The 17,361-nt window shown below is 41.9% G+C and overlaps 1 protein-coding gene across 1 annotated transcript in view; it reads right to left on the reverse strand.

The window, feature by feature from the left end:
• Nucleotides 1-17,361, reverse strand: part of FRMD4B (FERM domain containing 4B) — a 167,967-nt gene that overhangs the window by 115,528 nt on the left and 35,078 nt on the right. The gene's annotated exons all lie outside the window — the stretch shown is intronic.

Below are 17,361 nucleotides of genomic sequence, written 5' to 3' on the forward strand. Positions count from 1 at the left end.
GACCCCGTCTCTACTAAAAATAGAAACAAATTATATGGACAACTAAAATATAAATATACAAAAAATTAGCCGGGCATGGTGGCGCATGCCTGTAGTCCCAGCTACTCGGGAGGCTGAGGCAGTAGGATCGCTTAAGTCCAGGAGTTTGAGGTTGCTGTGAGCTAGACTGATGCCACGGCACTCACTCTAGCCCGGGCAACAAAGCGAGACTCTGTCTCAAAAAAAAATAAATAAATAAATAAAAATAATGCCTATACACCACACCAAGTTCAAACAATACACACAAGATTATATTATGAAAAGTAAGTTCTTCCCAGAGGAGACCACGATATTTTTCCTTGAATCAATATATTATTTTTCAAATGAAAATTCCTTTATTCATTGGTGTGTTTTAAATAAATACAATACACTCATTATTATAAGAAGAAAAACATACACTAAAATTAAAGTGGAAAGTCTCTCTGGGTGTGGTGGTGCATGCCTATAGTTCCAGCTACTCGGGAGGCTGAGGCGGCAGGATCACTTGAGCCCAGGAATTCGAGGCTGCAGTGCGCTATGATCGAATCTGTGAATAGCCACTGCACCCCAGCCTGGGCAACATAGCAAGACTCTCTCTCAAAAAAAAAAAAAAAAAAAAAAGAGAGAGAGAGAGAAAAGTTTCCATTTTGGAAACTTTTGCCCTTTGACTTCCTTGTTAGTATATATCACCATCGTAGTTAAAAACAGTTAAGGTACATAATTAAGAATAGTTCAATGTGTAAATTTCCAATTATATTTAATTTTTTATCACTTAACATTGCAATACTGGGAAATATTCTTTGTAAAATATTTAAACAACGCACAGATGCCAAGATCCCCCTTGATTAACTCATTCTTCAACCCATTTTATCTTCATAAATCTCCATCTTGTCAGTTTGAGAGGAATCCTCACAGATTGCTTTTATATGTATTTTCAAATACCTATGTACATATTAAAAATATTTTCATATTACATATTTTACTTTAATACATATTATACTGAACATAGTGTTCTACAGATGAAGTACTCTTAATATTTTTTGTGTAACTCTCCAGAAATTTAATACATACGTAAGTGTGTAAATGTGTGTGTTTGTGTATGCATATATATATTTTTTTCTTTTTCAATTCAAGTACGAGTAGGACTATGCTACACTCACTGTTTTCACTCTTGCTTTTTTAATTCAGTGTTTCTTGGAGAGCTTTCCAGTGTCGGCACATATAAATGGAGCTCATTTTTTATAGGTTCTATAGTATCCAATCATCCTGTGGATATATGATAATTTAATGAGTCTCCTATTGAGAAACACTTAGGTTGTCTCCAGTCTTTGGTTATACGAGCAAAGCCACCATGAACTTTGCACATCCGGCTTTGTCCATGAATGTGGAATTGCTGGGTCACTTTTGAAAAGCAGGGGCAGCATTTTGTCTCTCAGCTGTTCCACAAAACTTACAGAAGACCTGGAAATACGTTGAAACCAGCTGCATAGAAACCCAGTTTTAAAACAAATAGTCTCTATTACTGAGCACCAATTGTATACTCAGCATTGCACTGGGTGTTTTATACAATTTCTGAGCTGCACAGTTACCTTCTGAGGTTGGTATTATTATCCTCATTTAACAGATGAGGAAATTGAGGCTCGAAGTAGGATATGTAACCTGTTTTCAATGTGAAAAATACTAATTATTACACTTATTCATTGCTCTAAGGGTCTAAAAACTAGCTCAGCTAGTTGGATCATAGTATTATGGAGATGTGGCTCACAGAAACCACTGAAGTGGTGCTAAGAGGTCAGTGAGAGTAAAGCAAACTTTACTTTGTCCCATGGCCACAATTATTTTCTTACCTCTGCAAAACCAAGGTCAAATACACACCTTGAGTGGCAAGGAGAAACGGAACAAACCTTTGCTAGTTCTAGGCACTGAGTTGAGCACTTTATGTATTTTACCTCATTAAAGTGCTACAAAAATCTACGACATGGCAACATCCCCATTTTACAGCCGAGGAATCAAGGTACTGGGTTTATGGTCATTTATTCAGTTAACTGGGCAAGAAAAAAAGCCAAGTCAAGATCTGAATTAAGGTCTAACTAAAAAAAGAAAAAAGGTCATTTCCTCCCCCCTACTTTTATATACTACAGGAGGAAATAAATAAGAGGGAAATTAAATGTGTCAGTTTAAATCATTTTACTTCTTTGCTAAAACAACTCACCAAAGCCAGCCCCAAGTGCAGAAAGATATAATAAAATCATGCTCAAAAGATCACACAATATGCATCCATTAAGGAATATGTCATAACTCATAAACTATTTCAAGCTACTCTGTTGTTCCATAATCCAAATAAATTTATTTCTTGACTTTTAAAAAGCATCTTCTTTTCTTTTCTTTTTTTTTTTTTGCCTTTCCACTTTGCTTTGGTGCTCTCTTGGACTAGTCTATATTTCTTTTGTCAACACATAATTTTATTCTAGAATATTAAACAGTAAATGTCTTTCGGGGTGCCTAATCGCCTCATGACAAACCTGGGCAGCGGTGGCCATGTTTGTACCACTTGGTCCCGCCCCCTTGGCCTCAGTTGATTAGACCAGGGACAGACACCTGACCTAAGCTGGGCCAATCAGAACCTCAGTCCAGGGAATCTGGAATCGCGTCTGAGAGGATGAAAACTTGGCTGCTGTGCGGCAGCCGCTGTCCAATGTGTATAGAGAAAGGAAAGCCGTCTGCACAGAGTATGTAGGGGACAAGTAGGGAGATGGAGGCAAGAGAAAGCATGTGGCCTGAAAGAAAAGGCTTAGAGTTGCTGTGGGGGTTCCTAATGTCCTTCTGTCACTTCTCTAGTCCCTTCCACTGGTCTGGGTGAATTTTTGTCTTTGAGTTCCATGAAACACCCTGTATGCCTTCAACAAATCACCTTTTTCCCCCCTCTCTCTTAAGTTAACTTGAATTGGCTTCTGCTTCTTGCAAAGCATCTTCATAAGGTACCACAGATTTCCTATTCCTAAAGCAAAGCAAAAGCGTTCCAAAAGAGAGACTCCCCACACGATGTCATTAATATGGTAAAGTCATCCACTCAGAATCATGGATGCTCCCTCATATGGATGAAAATACAACCCCCAAGCGAGGCTGACATCTGGGGAGGGGAGTGAACTAACACCTTGTGGTACGTTGTGATAAGAGGCCACACAGGGCAGGTTGGAGCAGGGCGGTACAGATGAACTGGAGAGGAAAAACACTACAGTTATATGTCTACACAGCACACATGGTGTTCAGTGTTCACTGAGCCCTTTCCTCTGGTGGGAGGATGGTTCCACTGGGAGGTCAGGGGGCTGATTTGATGGTCGCTAGCAATAGAAAGGCCTGCTCTTGTCACTTATTTAACTTGGAGGTGGAAAAGTGGTGGATGTACTCTGTTAATCAAAACAACACTTTTGAATAAATTTTAGCTGATAACATTAGAAATCAGGTAATGCCACATTAAAACAAAATTCAGATTGGGAGCTTCTTTGGACAAGTGTAAGAGTTGGAAACACTGGGCTCAATTTCCTCCATGGCAACATTTGGCTGGGGCAGGGAAGAGTAGCTCCCTTTTAGGATTTGTGGTTTTTGGTTCACCCAAATGTATTAACTTCCAGGCTCCTGAGAGTCCTGTCATCTGAGAGAGCGAACCCTGATTTAAGTTCACCAGAGAAGACCTGAACTTAAATTACGGATCACCTGATTTAAGTGATACCAGGGAAGAGACATAACCAACATCAACAGAGGCTCTGCTGTGCACCAGGTAATGTACATGACATTTAACAGTTATTAATGTATGGATTTTGATTTTTAATCTCTGCACAAGCTTATGAAGGAGGCATCTTCATTTCAACCATCAGGAAATTGATGCCTGAGAAGTGACGGAACTTGCACAGGAGTTTTAAGCCAAGTTATACACTAGCTGAAAATGCTATTTTATCTCTTACTGGCTGTGTTACCTTGGAGAAGTTACTTAACCTTTCTGAGCCTCATAAGAAATGTCCTGACAGCTTTCAGTCTAATACTCTGAAAGTAAAATAAGCTACTTCTGAGGTCGACAATAAGTATAGTACTTATTTGCTTGAAAAGTGAAAAATAGCTAAACTTTTGTATTTTTATATAGATATATTCTGTTAAAAATGTTTTTTAATGGGAAGAATATTACTAACCTATTTTAAAGAATATAAATGACAGGTAAACTTAACAAGTCAGCTAACAAGCACTCGGCAGGAAAATTTTCCAAAGCTGATATGGGGAAATAAAGAAAGAGAAGGAACTACTGGATTCTGTGTCCCTTATGTGTGCCTAGTACCCAGCTAGGTGCTTTGATTAGACTATAACACCACTCCTAGGTACTTTCTATACTCCAGGCATTGCACCTATGCACTTCACATACTCCACCCTCATGATGCTCACATGAGGTAGGTACTCTCAGCACTCCAATATTACAGGGGGAACTGAGCTTAGAGAGATTACAAATAACAAGATTCATAAATATTAATATCAGAACTAGACCCAAGCCCAAAGTCCAAGCATTTAACCACTTAGCAATACACATGGTACGACATACATGACAAAGTGACCGTGGCCCATTCTCAGTGGATCAGATGAGTGGATAGAAAAGCAAAACCAAAGTATCATGAAGTGGGCATAAAAACTCATTTCACTTCCAAAGAACTATTTGACTCGGAATAGTTACAATTGTGGAATTTGTAAATAGAAAGACTCTTGGAAGGCATCTATTAACCCCCACTTATTTTAGATATGGGGACACTAAGGAATGGATGCACCCAAAGCCACACAGAGAGTTAATGCCAGATCTGGGATTAAAACTCAGGACTCTGACTCCCGGGCCAGAGTGTAAATGATATGCACAAGAGGTTACTCAGGTTATAAATACCATCTTAATTCAAATGAACTTTTTTTCAACAGGTCAATTTTGTTTTAATTTTAAAAATACTTGTAACAACCAACAGGAAAAAAAAAAAAACACCAAACTAAGCATTTCTTATTTATTTTAAAACACAACCCTCACCAATGCTTTATTTTCTAATGTCAAAGCAGGAGTCATATTTAAAGGGAGCTGTATATGGAGCATAATGATTTTAAATATAGGATCATTTTTTAACCCCACAGAGACCAGAATAATTGCAGAACTGACCCCTACCTAGTGGTGGCTAATAGCAGCAATGGCTCACAAAAAATAAAAAAGCATCCTTAAAAAATGATCCCTTTGGAAAGCTTCTCTTAACATCCACCCAGACTTGATGCCCTTCCCTCCACCTCCTCCGCCACTGAACCCCATGCATTCGGAGGTTAAAATTGTGTATGTTGGATTAAAACTCCCACCTCGGTCTGTGGCTGGCCTGCCTTTGCTCCCCAGCTGGTAAGAGTCAGTCCTCAGAGTGCAGGCGCTGATTGCCGGTGGAAAGACTTTGTCCAGCTGGTCAGTGGTCAAATGAGGAAGGTCAGGAGGGAAGTGAGAATCGGCTATAGGTCACATCTCTGGTTTCATGGGGCTTCCAGATTCGGCAGCCCGTGGTGGGGTTCAAGTCTACAAGAGACGTACATGCCCCCACCCCTGCCCCCTCTCCCACTACCTGACTTAGGAGATGAGAGAGGAGAGTGCACTAGTAAGAAACCGAAAGGCAATTCGAGACAGGGCAGTATGGGACCCCTCATAACAACTGGGGTCAGCTTGAAAAGAAACAGGAAATTTCAACTACAAAAAAAAAAAAAAAAAAAAAGACCAAAACTCCAGCCTACTTTGGTTTTGCTTTAGTTGTTCTTTTGAACACAGAAATATGAAAGCTTGGTAAGGAAGCAGCAGCTTCCCCCCCTCCCCACCTTGTTCCCTTTGACCTTTTTTGAAAGCTTAGCACACGAGAGGGCCTGCCTCATGAAAATGACTCCTCAGGGTCTCTGTGGAATGGCCTGTCCAGGGTTTAATCTGCCATCTGGAAGTGAAAAGCCAGCTATCTAACTGGCTTCCACACTTCCAACTGAGCCCTACAGCGGTCCCATCTCCACGTGGCCACCGGGGCGATGACTTCAAAATACAGATCAGATCCCTTCACCTCTGTGTTGAAAACCGTCCAATAAATAGCTCCATTGCTTTGTGTCCCCAGGGCCTAGAACAGTGCCTGGGACATTTTAAGACTATGGTATATAAATATCTGCGGAGTAAAGGAAAGCCTCAACTGTTCAGAACCCAGACACTGTCAACACTGAAATACATTCACAAATGATTTAAACTGACAGAGGATGTCCCAGTCAACTCCTGAGCCTTGGCCCAGAAAAACTGACATATAAAAAACAAGCTTTCCACCCAGAGAACAAGGTGTACTATTAAACTCCTCATCAGATGAGGTATTCTGGAGGAATTGGAGAGCAGGAGAAGGATACATCTAGGACATTCTTGCTTTGGGATCTATTGAGTGGATGGAGTTTTATATTTCACCCAAATGATGTCAACCCCAGCTGAACAGGGCCCCTTTATATCAGCTCTGGGTGTTGACTGAATATGAGCTATTGATGCTCCCGTTCAGAGAATGGCCTAGACTGACACAGATGTCTCCACACGGAGTCAGCTGTGATTTTCCCTCAAGTTCTTTCAAGACGGTGCCTGCCCTCCCAGTGCACAATCACTGGGGACTTCTTCTTCAAGTATCAATATCACAATTCTCCCAGTTTCTATTAAGCACTTGCCACATGTCACATGAGTGCAGAGCATTTCACGGATGCAGTCTCTTTTTTTCAGGCTGCTAACAACCCTCCAAGGTAGGAAGTGTTTCTGTTTAGATTTCATAGAGGACAAAGCTGAAGCCCAGAGAAGTAAAGTGGTCTCTGGTCATACTGCTAGAAAGTGGGGCAGAAGCTCAGGCTCCATCCGTTGTACCAGGGTAGGACTCTTGTGCGTCGACAGAGAGAGAGGACAAAAAGCAGGCAGTGTAAAAGAAGCAAAGGAGGAAGGTGGTCAGGGAGGCATGATAAAGAAGGGGAGAATTCAGTTTTCCAAAGCTAAAATTGAGTAGTCTGCCTTAAGAAAAATGTTAACAAAAAGTAATGGCTGCTGTGTGCCTACACTGCCATTTAAATGTACATGGACCATTTCAATGAATTTTCCTAACAACCTCTGAGGTGGATTCCATTATTATAATAGCTTCATTTTATGGATGAGAAAATTGAGGCTGGGAAAAGGTACATGGCTGGCCCCAACCCACAAAGTCACAGAGCCAGGAAGAGGCAGAGTAGGATGTAAACCCAGGTGTTCTGACTCCAGAATTCATGCTCTTAACTGCTAGATTATTTCTGTTACAAAGTATTTCCCATCTAACACATCCGACATGCTAAATCATATGTAGCTTGGCATTTAATATATCATCATGATCTCAAAGTATACCACTGCTCTGGAAAAGCTTGATCTAGACTCACCAAACCAGAGGAGGCTGGTTCAGGCCACCATCTGGAAGCAAGACCAGAAGAGAAGCACGGTTTTTGCAAGCACCATCCCTTGGCTATCTCCTGGCCCCACACTGAAGAAATAAGGGCAGCTGCTAAAAATGGTGTCTGTGTTTGCTATCGATTTTCCTGGAGCATCCGGATGGAATTCTTCCCCACCTGCTGGGCTGCTTCATGTCTGTGTGACCACTTAGGGTGCAGGATGACATTTATCAGTTATGTGGCTTCCTGGGTCTGACTCCACATTACTCTGGGCTTGAGATGTAGCCTAGCACACAAGTAATTAATTCAGTGTGGCAAAGTTCTGGATCCTGTGTTGATTCATTTACTCAACCAACATTTACTGAGCACTTTCTAAGCGCAAGCACTGTTCTCAGTACTAATATACATCAGTAGGTAAGACTGAAAGAGCACTATGTCTGGAGTCTGTACTAGAGTTCTCAACCTCAACACTGTTGACATGTGCAGCCAGAAAGTTCTTTGCTGTGGAGCACAGGCCTGGGCATTGTAAGGTGCTCAGCAGCATCCCTGACCTCCACCCACTAGATGTCAGTAGATCCTACCCCTCCATGGTGACAACAAATATGCCTTTAAATATTACCAAATGTCCCCTGGGGCACAAAGTCATGCCTTTTGAGAACAACTGCTCTACAGATAAGGAGAAGAAAAGAAACTATTAATAATTAAACAAATAAGATATTTTCAGATAACAATAAGGGCTCTCAAGTAGATAAATTAGCAATAGATTTGAGTTCTGAGCATGTGCAAAACTTACTTCAAAACTCACTTCTCCTTACCCAGGAAGCATGAGAAATGAGGGATTTGGTGGAAAGAACTTAGATTGGACCACTGCTCTTGACAAGTGGCTCCCAAGTAGAGATTGAAGGGGTAAATCTTGTTTTCTGGACATTTAGCTCCTTTAGCTCCTTTCTGCAAGGAAGGAGCTCAATGTCATTCTGCAAACTCCTTTCTGCCTGGCAGAGGTTGGGGGAACAATCAAGAAAGGCTGGCCAGTAAGTGGACAGTCATTTCTGCAGCTCCAGCTCCAAGCTGGCAAGCAATTCCAGCCAGCTTTGGGCAGACATTCCCTGGGGAGGGCATTCTCATAAAAGACAATCCCTTATCAGATTATAGCCTGATGTCATAAGTCTGGTGAAACGAATAGCCAGGTTTCAAAGGAAGGAAGGAAGAAAGAAAGAAAGAAACTTATTAAGTCTGGAGCTGAAAGCCAGCAAGAGACACCAGCCTGGTGTCAATGAGACGTGCACAGGATTTAGAGTCAGGAGGCTTGGATTTGTGTCCTGGCCCTGCCATTTACCTGCCTATGGCCTGAACATTTATGGTATTTCTCTTAATCTCACTTTCTACCCCTGTGAAATGGGAATGATAAAAATCAATCACGTTTAGCTTTGTCTCTTGTGTTAAAACATGTTGAACCCAAAAGCTACCTCAAGGTCACAGATGAAAATCATATCACCAGTAATACACACTCTATTTCTTGAGCACCGATTAGGTGTTAGAGTCTGTGCTAAGCGCTTAACACGTATTATCAGCTTTACTCTTCCCCTAGCACTGTGAGTACTACTATTATTGGAAATGATTTGTCACGTGTTGAGTACTATTCTGTTAACAACAAATAGTTATTTGAAGTTGGCTAAATGGTTATTTTTCCCAAGAAAAAAGTTCTTCTGGATTACTGAGGCACCAAGTTGTCATATTTAAATTGAAAATCAACCCACCAGTTAAACCCTGGCAGGAGCCAGCAACTCAATAACTGGGGGTTAATTTCATGCTGATTTCCCAGTGATAATCAACAGACTAACTTAAGACCACCATTTTTAGCTGCCCATATGCCCAAAGCTGGGGAATGGAGATGGCATACGTTCACATCTTATCTGATTGTGACCAGATCATGTCTTGGGCCAAACTACCTTTGTTGTCACCAACATGAAATGCAAATTAATATACCCTGATGGCTTTGTCTAGGGCAGGTGCTTTTACATACATTTTCTCCATTGAATTCTCATTACTGCCCTGTGAAGTAGTTCTCACCCTCCATTTTACACTGAAGAAGCTGAGATTCCAAGAGGTTGAGAATAACTTGCCCACAGCCAAGTTCAACAAGAGACTCACAAATCACATGAGAGGGAGAAATCAGGGCCATATATCTTCATGGAAGAAACTGCAGTGAAAAGTAGGATTCTCTTTATACTCTGACGGCACTTTTCCAATTAGAAACTCATATTAGGCACTGAGAAGAGACTGTCAGATGTTTATTTTTAGAAAAACATGCAGGATATTTCTGCTGTGCTTCTCCAGAAAGAAACATCCTCTTTACTTAAAACCAGTTGTTAAGCTATATTTTTAGATGTCATGGTACAGTATCAATGAGTCAAAAAATAAAAAAAAGGGGAAGGCACAGATACTGTAAACAGGAAAAGTCACAAAATATAACCAAGAAAATTGGAAAGCACAGCCCGTGGGTGTAGGGGGACATTTTCGTTTTCATCTGTAGTTCAGGTTAACCAGAAATGAAAAGTTCTCCAGTCGCCTTGTAGAAAATGGAAATTTTGGCTTCAGTGATTATGCAAGTAGCAGACACCCTGTGGTTTGGAAACTTTTTGCTTTGCCAACTGTCAGTTTTCTCTTTTCCCGTGAAAAACAGCCTGTAGGAGGGAGCAAAAGTACAGCGTCTTTCAAAAACTTAAAAGTAAAGACAAGCGCAGCTTGGGTGAAGGGATTTTAAAAATAAACTGCAGTATGGGTAATTTAAAGGTATTCTAGGTACTGTTTATTCACTGTATGATACATTTGGAAATCCTGGGCTTAATATGAGCCACCTACAGAGCAAACAAATCACATACATTGCCCTGTGAATCTACAAATTAACAAAAATTAATTAGAAAACCCAAATCAACTTTACACTAATTTTGGAGTACATGCTTATTGTCCGGGTTTTCATGTTTCAATTTTTCGTCAACCTTGTTAGAATGTCTCTGATTTATGCTTTCCAAAGTCTCTTTGTGGTCCATGCTTAAATAGAGGCTGAAATAACTCCTCTTTAGGGAGTTTATAATTAATACAAATGGATCGTGTTACGTCCAGAGTCCTAGTGCCTATTTCTAATTGGTTGGTAGAAATGTCATATATGGGTAGGAGATTTAGAAAAGCATCACCAAACTGTGAAAACAGAAAGGTCAAACTCATTTGGGACATAAAGAAAAATTCTTAACCTTAACGTCCAGGACTTGCTTCACCGTCACAGAAGAAACATTTCCTCTCAACCTAGAGGCTTCTAATATTTAGTCATGAAACATCCTTGTCACCTAATGCAGGTTATGTTTCAAATGAGATTTAGACTCTTCTTAAGGCTAACACAGCATTCAAAGATTAAAACAAAACAAAACAAAAAGTAAAAGGCCACAGGTCATGGAGAAGGCAGAAATATGAAAAAGGAGCCCCCCCCCCAAAAAAAAAAAGATTTCTTGGCAAGCATCAGGGAACACAACTAGGAGGAAATAATCCTTTGAGAGAGAGAACGGGGTTGTGGAGCTGGCTCTTAGCTACTCACGAAAGCCCACCGTCCCATTTTTGAGCTGGTTGTTCGGTACAACCAGTATTAAAAATTAAAGTATATAAACTTACAATGAAATAAATTTCGTTAAAAACAAAGGTAATAAAGCTCAAAACTCTTCACTTTCCAATTATTTTATGACATTTATTTTACATTATTTTACTACATCTTACTATTATCTTTGCTCTTGAGGTTGTTGAATCTGTATGGAAGCAACAAATCCCCACTCGGTAAATTGGTCAAGGTGAGAGAATTTACACTACAGCAATTGGCAAATGCCAGTCAGAGAGATGGCTGTGAAACACCACATTCCAGTGGAGACGTCCGAGGGGAGAAGGAGGTCTTGGGGAAAGGTGATGTTCAGAACACTCTTTCAGGATGTCGAGACCATTGAAAGACCACATGATAAAGACAAAAGAACAGAGGCTTCAGATTTAGACAGAATTGTGTTCAAAGCCCAGCATACTTAACTTTTGTAGGACTTACTTTTTTAAATCTCTAAAATGGGTTTAACAATACCTGCCAACAGGGTCGTGATGCTCATACGCTGGCACAGAGCTTGGCAATGAGAGGCTGACATAAAAAGTGACCATTATAATTTATTATTATACTTCAAAAATATCGCCAGTGGGCAAGCTCACTGCTGCAGTTCTCCACACCTAGGACCACAACTCTCATATCAAATCCTCAGTGTCATCTGCCTTTCCAGTTCTTCTGCAGTGGAATGTAAGTTCTGCAAGGGTAGGGATTTGTTTCATTTACTGGTGTTTTCCTAGCCCCTAAGACACTGCCTCGTCTGTTGTGGGGCTTAAAAAATATTTTGTGGAATGAAAGAATGAGTCAGTTTCCCTTCCTTTCCATCTCCTGCTCTACTTTTGAGCTTTCTACCCATTTCTGTGGTCAAGGTCCCACTGGCAATTGAGTGACTACTTTGTCTCTTCTTTTATTTAAAAAAAAAATATTGTATATATTCCAGGTATACAGCACTATGTTGTGATTCCTTTGCCTCTGAATTGCCAGATTCCTTCCAGCTGTGTGGCTGCCAGCCTCCTGGAATCTTTTCCCTGCTAAAGAAGGCCGCCGTGACCTCAAAGCACCAGTGGAAGATGCTTCTAGCTTTTTCATTCACAAGCAGAACTGAGCACATGTCATTATGCTCTGTCGGCAAGTTTCTCCCCACTTCTATTCCTGCTCTATTCTAATCTCAGTTCCGTTTTGCCTCCATCAGAAGGGACGAGTCTTGTGAGAGGAAATCTCGCCCAACACTTGGCGCTGTATCCAGGGAACCAAATATTTTCCCCTGGGGCCCTGCCTCAGCGATGTTTCTTAGACTTGCTCTGTGGACCAGCATTTCTGAAGGGGGCAGGGCCGGGTCATTTAAAAAAAATGTTGGTGCTTCTGGTAAGAGTGGCGTGGGCAGGTGCATTATGCAAGCTCACTGGGAAGTCATTAAATTCCGGAATTCCGAATTTTGATCAGACTCACTTTAGGCAGGGGTATAATACTAGGAGGGACTGGCCTCTTAACACCTCAGTGCAAAGCAGGGGGTGGCAGCAGCCCCTCTGGAGTCTGCCTCTCAGTAGCTGGTGACTTCAGGCAAGCCACATACCCTCTCTGAGGAGCTTTTCTACAACAGTCCTGGAGACAAAAGCCCTAGTTTTTCCGGCTTGGGAACTATTATTCTAACTAGTGTCACCTTTTTCGAGTTCTAGAGAGTTTAATGCACTGGAGCAGGGAAGAGTTTTATTAATATGAAAGAGAAATGATTTGTTTAAACAAACAAAGTGGATCCCGTGGTACAGATGAGGACTAAAGGTTGAGGGAAAAAGATGTAAACCTGGAAGGGTCAAATGAGCCCGGTCATCCCCAGATTTCCGTGAATATTTTGGGCGAGAATTAGAAATGTTTGTAGAACTTTCAGTTTTGCTTCTTTATAATGTCTTTTTTGTGTTACAGGCAATTTGAGTTCTGCTTTGTTACTGTAGACATTCACGTGTCTCTTCCTCTGCAAACACAATAGTAAATTATTAACTAAAACCGCACAGGGGAAAACTGGGACTGTTCCCCCCGCCCCCCTGTAATTGGATATTATTCTATTTTATCATTTCTTTCTCCTGATTATAAAATACCCAATTTCCATCGAATTGTGAACATTGTCCATTTTGCTGGCTTCATTCATTGTTTTGTTTGTTTTCCAGTGAATGACTATTTTTGTGAGCACCCACTCTGTGGCAGGCTCTTGGAGATAAAATAATTACTGTACATTTTGTTGGGGGTGGGTGTCTTATGCCATAGTGGAAGTAGCCAGAAATTCTTTTTTTTTTTTTTTTTTGAGACAGAGTCTCACTCTGTTGCCCAGGCTAGAGTGAGTGCCGTGGCGTCAGCCTAGCTCACAGCAACCTCAAACTCCTGAGCTTGAGCGATCCTCCTGTCTCAGCCTCCCGAGTAGCTGGGACTACAGGCATGCACCACCATGCCCGGCTAATTTTTTCTATATATATTTTTAGCTGTCCATATAATTTCTTTCTATTTTTAGTAGAGATGGGGTCTCGCTCTTGCTCAGGCTGGTCTCGAACTCCTGAGCTCAAACAATCCGCCCACCTCGGCCTCCCAGAGTGCTAGGATTACAGGCGTGAGCCACCGCGTCCGGCCCAGAAATTCTTTTTATTTGTAGATCACGAGATATGTCATTGAAAGTAAACTTCCCACTTTCCCAAGATAGAAGAGGCAAGGCTGAAGGGCACGTCTTTTGCAGCTATGTCCAACAGATCTCTCTGTGATAACAGGAATGTTCTAGAGAGGGTTGGCCGTTGGATATGGCCAACACTCTAAAGATAATGGAGCTATAATCAGGTGTGCCAGCCTCCAGGAGAGGTTCCAGAGGAAGAACAAAAAAACAGGCTGGCTTCACACTCTTTTAAATTGCTGGCTATGTGGCCTTGGATATTAAATGTGGCTTTTTAAGCCCAAGTCTCCTCATTTCTAAAACGGGAGGATGGTATTACCCATAATCCTCAGCATAGAACTCTTCACCTCAAAGCACCGAGGTCCCTCCTCTCCCTCTTATTCCTGCTTGCGATAACTGTGGGAGAAAATAAAGCGGTGGGATCCCGATTAAGCAATCTGGAAAATTTTGCCCTGCCTTTTAGATGACTCAGAGGTTGAGCACAGTAATCCACAGGCCCAGTGCACCATAAAGCACTCTTGCTGTGAGGCACCTTCACTCAACCACACCCAGGTTTCGGTAGCTGCCAAACAGGGGTCTTTGTGCCACCCCTTTATCAGCTGTGTGATTGATACCCATTCACGGGTTCACAAGTATTTATCGAGCTCTTATTGTATCCCAGACTTTATAACAGACTCTGGGGATTTAACAGTGACACAAACCGGACAAAGTCCTCCTCTCTCCCGGACTCGCTAGCGAAGGACACAGAGCCAGCAGACGAGCAAACCAACCAAAACACGGGAGGACATTAGATCGTGCTAAGTACCATGAAAACAAGAAAATAGAATGATGTGATGGGGGAGAGTTGTTAACTTTAGACAGAGCCGTCAGGAAAAGGCTAAGGAGGTAACATTTAAATCTGAGATGGCAACGATGACGGGTCAGCTTCAGGAAGATCTGAGAACAGGACATTCCAGACAGAGGGCCAGTAAGTGCAAAGACTCTGAGGTAGAACATGCTTAGTTTAAGATGTGGTTGTATGACTTTTTTTTCCCCATTATTGCACTCTTTAAACAAATTTTTTTTTCTAATACTTAGTAAGAACATTATTTTTTAAATTAAAAAATTTTTCTTTTCAAAGAATGCTACATTGTTGCACTCTTAAGGAGACTTTCTAGACATTGTCCCTCCCCATGAAATGTTAATACCACAGATATACTCTCTATCCTTTAGGTAGAACTGAGCTTCAAAGGGCCACAGACTATTTGAATGCCTAAGATTTTCTTTGCCCCTCAAGAACCAATTTTCACTCCCCTTGGGGGTGAAGTCACCCCGTTGCGAATGCATAGTTTAAGGAGAAAAATGGCAGCAAATGGCGCTTGGTCACCAACAAGGAGAGTACAGTAGACAAAGGCAGAGTTAATGAGGGGCTTAGCAGCGGTTCTCAAAGTGAGGCCCCAGGACCCGCCGCAGCCCAGCAGCATCACCTGGAGCTTGTTAGAAGCACAGAGTGGGGCTCTGTCATCTGTGGGCTCACAGCCGCCAGGTCATCGTGATGTGTGCTGGGCTGGCTCACTCACTGCACTGTGGGGCATGCTAAGGAGCAGGGGGTTTATTCCAAACACAGTGGAAAACCACTGGAGGCTTCTAGGCATGGAGGAGCCAATCCAGGGCCATTTATAAAGGACACTTGCTTACAGTGAGGAGAAAAGACTGGAGAGGGTGTGGCCAAAATGGAAGGAGAATCCAGTAGGCTTTTGTGCTGGTCTTCATCTGTAAAATGGGGATACACATATGACCTACTTCATAAGGTTCTTGTGAGGATCAAAAGAGTGAACACCTGTAAAGAGCTTAGCACAGTGCGTGGCACACAGTAAACACCCAATGAACATTAAAACTATTCTGTTTTGCCCCTTAGTTCTCTCTTCTGAACTCCTATCGGTTAATATCCAAACACAGATTCACCCCATTCCTTTTAGATCCCTTTATTTATGCCAATGTGGCCAGTTCAGCCGATGGGCTGGTAAAACTGTAACATGTCTACAAGGCTGCTTCAGGTCATGGTGAAGGTCCATGGTGTTCTATTCATTTCCTTTCATTTTTCTTTTCTCCCCCACCCCCCTTAAGAGAGTTCACTGTTGACCCAGAAAATGAAACTTAATGTCAAACCCAAATTTGTAATCAGTTCTGTCTTTAACTTTGGACAGTTTTTGCATCCATAAAATAAGAAGCGCCACATGCAGGGAGGCAGCACAGTGGAGTTGAAGCATGGACTCTGGCATCAGGCAAACCTGTGTGCGAGACCGAACTCTGAGGCTAGCTGGTAGGACTTGGGCAAGTCATTTATTCCCTTTAAACCTGTTTCTTTATCTGAAAAGTATGGATAATGACAGTACCTACCTAGTAGAGCAGAGGCTGAAATAGGACAATGTGTGGAAAGCACCCAGCATGCTGCCTTGTACTTGGTGTTAGCCATGATCATTATTAATTATTGAACCTGCTACAGTGTGGCTACATGAACCATTAAGAAACATATAGTTCTGCAGGCCTTCAAAAAGGCGGAAAACATTTTGGCTTGGGAGAGACATCAATGCGCCAAGTTGATGAAACAGATGACATCCCCACACAGGCTGCTCTCCATATCCACGATACTACATCTAGCAGCTCAGGAGAACACCCCCCAGTGTCTTCATACCGCAGGCATGCGGGTCTCCTGAGAGGGGAGTCTTGACAGGGGACAGGGGGCTTAGCTTCAGAGCTGACCTAATTCAATCAGAAAAAAAGCAGGCTATCAAGCCCTGCCCTGCCTGGTTCCTGCCCAGCTGTCCCCACTCCCTGGGCTCCAGCTACACTGGTTTTTCCTCTTCCCACCTCAAGGCATGAGGCAGTGGGGAAAGCGCCTGGCTAGCCCAAGTCATCCTTACAACCATAGCTTGATGACCATTTTCTCATAGAAGCCGTTGTGGAGTGGTTATGGGTAAAGACCCTGGAGTCAGATCATCCAGGGTTCAAATCTTCGCCTAGATACTTTGCTAGCGTCACCACCATGGGCAAGTGGCCTCATCTCTTTGTTATTCAGTTTTCTGATCTAATAATGGAGATGATACTGGTGCCAGGCTATGAGGTTTAAATGAGCTGATGCATACGGAGCCCCTGGAATAGCTTTGGGTTCCATAGCTCTTGTTATGAGTGTTATTTGTTCTTTTAGCTTTCTATACTTCTTTCTCTTTTGTAGTACTTTTCACAATTGTAATTAAATAATGATATACTTTGTAATTTAATATCTGACTCCAGGTATTATATCTGTCTTCTTAACCACTGTACCCCCAGCTTGTAGCATGCACTTTTGCAAAAGGGCCTACTCAGTAAACATTTGTTGAGTGACTTTATTTTATAAAAATTATGAATGCAACACAGTATTCTTTTTTATATAAAATTTAAAAGTACTACTGGTTGATCAGTAGATCAGTAGTTTCTTTTTTTTTTTTTTGAAATAGAGTCTCGCTCTGTTGCCTAGGCTAGAGTGCCATGGTGTCAGCCTAGCTCACAGCAACCTCAAAGTCCTGGGCTCAAATGATCCTTCTTCCTCAGCCTCCCGAGTACCTGGGACTACAGGCATGCACCACCA

Source organism: Eulemur rufifrons, chromosome 7 (genome assembly GCF_041146395.1).
Source record: "Eulemur rufifrons isolate Redbay chromosome 7, OSU_ERuf_1, whole genome shotgun sequence".
NCBI lineage: Eukaryota > Metazoa > Chordata > Mammalia > Primates > Lemuridae > Eulemur > Eulemur rufifrons.